The sequence below is a fragment of the Schistocerca cancellata genome, chromosome 1 (genome assembly GCF_023864275.1).
Source record: "Schistocerca cancellata isolate TAMUIC-IGC-003103 chromosome 1, iqSchCanc2.1, whole genome shotgun sequence".
Taxonomy (NCBI): Eukaryota; Metazoa; Arthropoda; class Insecta; order Orthoptera; family Acrididae; genus Schistocerca; species Schistocerca cancellata.
Window position 1 is genome coordinate 273227403 of NC_064626.1, and position 4430 is coordinate 273231832.

Sequence of the window (4430 nt, forward strand, 5' to 3'; positions counted from 1 at the left end):
CGCCAACATCCAGCTTCTGCAACAGCGACGGCCGACAATGAGTGACTGTCGCCACCTCCTCGATCGACGGCTTCAAACCTTCAGTCAACCAACAAGGAAGACTGGAAGCACGTAAAGTTTTAGAACTGTACGGCAGACCTCAGCTTTTCAAACTGTACCATTTTCGTAACTATAATTACAGCAACTTAGCGTGAACATTTGTTGCTCATTGTCCCAATTGCATTACCAAGCAGGGTCCCTTCCTTTTCCGGAATGAACCCGAGTGTCGTTGAAATTCAAACGCCAGCATCGTTCGATTTCACTGCTTTAATTTCAAAGTTCAGTTAAGGTATTCATAGCTGGCTACAATATTTATATTACACAAGCACAAATTAAGAGTGCGAGTTTTGTTACCGTATTTTAGCTTACCTGTGACTGCAGCTCAACTTGGTACGTACTAAATTTTACTATTGTTAATTGTTCAGAATCATTCAAGTTCAAAGTTAAATCTCTTATTTCTAAACTGCGTAGATTCAAGTAGCTTTTGAAATGATGGTCGAGGTAGTCCAAGACTAACCGTATTTTACTGAATTTCGATGTGCTTCAGAAAGAAAGCTCACTATTAACTTCAGTCACCAAATTAACTTTCGATTTTCCGGTTTTATTAATTATTTTGCTAAATTAAGTCAGAGTGTAGCGAAATTTATTACTTCTGACAAACTTTCAGTTTTCACACTACACGTGTCAACCTTCAGTTGCCACGCTTCTAGTGCTAATTATATGTGTAATAACCTTTCTTTTTCAGTTACTATAGTAATTGTCCTTAGGACTGGCGACCGTAATTTCCCCCAAATCTCAAATGTCTAATTACCGCTAGTTGATTGTTAACGTAACGGCCGCACATTTACTTTCTTTATTAACTTTACCCCTTTTCAAAATTAATTTCCACCAGTTTCATTAGCACATTTCCTTTCATTTAGATGTAACCCTTTCCTCCCTCTTTACCGACAGATTAACTTCGGTGACGATTGTTTTTCCCAAATTTCCATTAGGTACACGCGGTTTAATTTTTCACTGTCATTAAGGTCGATAAGTGGGGGGGAGGTTACAAGGTCACGGCTGATTGTGATCGAGGGAACTTTGGTGGCACAACCCTACGTCACTGACATCTTGCATCCTCATAAGTTACCTCGCATGCCAGGGTAACGTGGTGCCATTTTTCAACAAGCCAACGCTTGTCCATGCATGGCACGTGCCTCTGTAAACTGTCTGCACGATGCCGAGGTACTACCGTGGCCATATCTGTCCTCGATAGAACATGTGCGGGACCAGCTCAGCGGCAACTCCGTCCCTCTGGCAGGATCTAGGTAATGAGACCATTTGCACCGCTGTGGGCCATCTCGCCTCAGAAGAATATGTACGATGTTATGTCACCCTTACCAAGCGAATCAATGCATGGATGCAGTCCACATGGGATGCAACGTCACACTGAGAAGTAGACTCGATTCTGCAGTCACTTAAATAACATGACATACCATCTCATCCGTGATGATTTCTTTTTCCTCTTCACCTTCTTCGTGCATCACTTATCTTTGACAGGCATCATATTGCGTACATAGAATACCATGGGCCACTGGTACCTATCTTCTGTGTGTTCGACAAATGCATTCTCGGACAGCTTATGTATTTGTCGATAAAGTGAGGATGTAAAATTAGGGTTTAACGCTGCAGTGACGACGAGCTCATCAGACAAGAAGCACATGCTCTGATTAGGGAAGGAAATCGATTGCGTCATTTTCAAAGAAATCTCCCCTGAGTTTATCTTGAGCGATTTCAGCAAGTGTAGGAGTACCTAAATCTCAGAGACCAGCCGGTGATTTTAAACAAAGTCCTTCCAAATGCAAGTCTAGTGTCTTACCGCTGTTCCGCCCCGCTTGGAGCTACGTATGTGCACTCACATCAACAAATATAAATGTTCAGAGAATTCTTCCGGAAAAACTCCCTTTTACATCCTGAGATCTACCTATGTTTAATTTCTGGTATCTAATCAAGCTTCCTGATTAGTAGATAACTAAATCCACAGCTCCCATGCATATTTTTATCTCAGTTGTGGTCGTTTCGTCCAGAGTTACAGGATTACGGCTGAATTTGATACCTGGGATAATATGGAGGCTGGAATAAAGAACAACAACTTTACGGAATGTCTGTTTTTTCTTTATTTCCAGCACAATCAAGAACAAATAACTTCTGTGACTCCAATATGACAGCCACCAGTGTTCTGCTACAATACTGTTATTCGAAATGAAAATAGAGCGCCATGTGAAACGATACACAGTTGCTGTATGTCCATCCTTTTAGCAGGACGTCTCTGGGACGACGGCCGTTTACTATTGTGACAAAAAATAAAAACACCTACAGCCGTCCTTATGATTGTATTTTATTTTGTAGCTACCAGTTTCGACGCTTCATTGCGTCATCTTCAGGCTGTTTTGATGCGGTACAGGTTGATACGATCTCCATATATATCCCATCAGTTGCCAGCATTACTGGATTCGCAGATAATGTGTCAGCACTCTAACCATCAACTGTCAACTGTTGACAGTTGATGGTTGGAGTGCTGACACATTATCTGCGAATCCAGTAATGCTGGCAACTGATGGGTTATACATGGGGATCGTATCAACCTGTACAGCATCAAAACAGCATGAAGATGACGCAATTAAGCGTCGAAACTGGTAATGACAAAATAAAATAAAATCGTAAGGACGGCTGTAGGTGTTTTTATTTTTTGTCACGATACACAGCTGTTGCTGTCAGATCGACCACTGTCTATCTCCGTCCGTCACTCTCCCAGTACTGTGTCCTCGTCAGTTCTTCTGTAGAGATGGCTTATGACGTCACTGTTATAGCGACAATCAAGCTATGTGTAATAATTACAAAATATCTTAATTTAAATTATCAGGTGGCTGTGAAGGCCAACATTATACAAGACTGAAGGCATTAAAAAGAAAATCTGCGTATCCCAATGTTGTTAGCTGGCTCTATTCGGTCGCAAATAATCAGGTTCTCTTGAGGCCGAAAACTCATAAAAATCGAAATCACTACAAAAACACCAATACAAAAATTGAGCACAATATTGTTTGTTATGTACGTATTTAATCTTCTTAAAGAGCGGTAATCTCATGTCGGATTGTTTTAGAGAAAAGTGGCTAGAAATTTGCCGGTGTATTATTATCGATGTTTTAATTAGTAAGTATTAATAAAAATACCAGGTTTTAAGAGAACCTTGTTATATGAATAGAAGTATTTTGGCTTAGCACTTCGACTAAGATATGTCAATTGCTTGTAAAAACTTTTTTTTTTTTTTAATTAAGATTGAGTGTCTCCTTTTCAGGCTTGATAGGGTCAGTTCAACGGAACTACCGCCCACAAAACCTATTACATTACTGACAGTAACAGGAGGTTCTTTCAGTAAAAGTTAGTAGTGTTACGTATCATTTCTAAGTAGAAAACCAAACGCAAAACTTGAATGGCACGCTGAAAGCTGACATAGTAAATGTAAGTGCAGTGTTTGGTATGAAAAGCGATGGATCATTTCAAGCCGCAATTTTTTTTGTTATGTTACATCAGAAGTTAGTTTTATTACATGCAAATTTAAATTATGGTGAACAAAGAAATTAATTAGACGTAGGATGAGTGCTTGAAGTCGACCTCAGATTTATGAAAACAGCGGAAAATTCAATATATTTACACCACAATGTTTCTGTTACGCATAAAAGGGTAGATTGTCTGTGGTCTTTTCAAAGACACGATTCCGTCATTTACCAAAAGCGTTTAATGGAAACCACCGAAAACATAGACCGCACGACCGGATGGGAAATTAAAACTCGCTCCTCCAAAATACATGCCACGTATCTTAATCGCTACATCACCTTGTTCGGTATTGGAACCTACAATTTCGCTGTATTTTATTATTATGACACTATTGACGATTTCTGTGGGCAGCGTTGTTTTGACATGTACACGCTCGTAACCTAGTAACCTGTAAGAGATGAAACGCTGAAATGTCGTTAGTGTGTCGACAAGTCGTTTTGGCTGCAGCCTAGACCCAACGAACAGTGGTGCCCAGGGGCATCCGACGGGAAATGAACTGGCAGTCTTCAGCGGAAAGGCACTTCGCTGCGCTACAAACGGCCGATTTGCATTATAGTCTCCTTCCTGAGAGACCTCCAGATGGGACGCAGCGATACGCTTTGTGTACTAAGCGGCCTGGTTATAGAGAGTGCGCCCACCGCTTTCGCTTCCTCCAGCAGTGACGCCCACACACGCTGTATGAAATGGAACGAGGCGCTGTACAGGATGGGTGGCAGAACATCACAAGCACCGACCAAACATCTCCTCTCCAGATATTGTTGGCTGCCTTATACAGGGTGGTCCATTGATCGTGACCG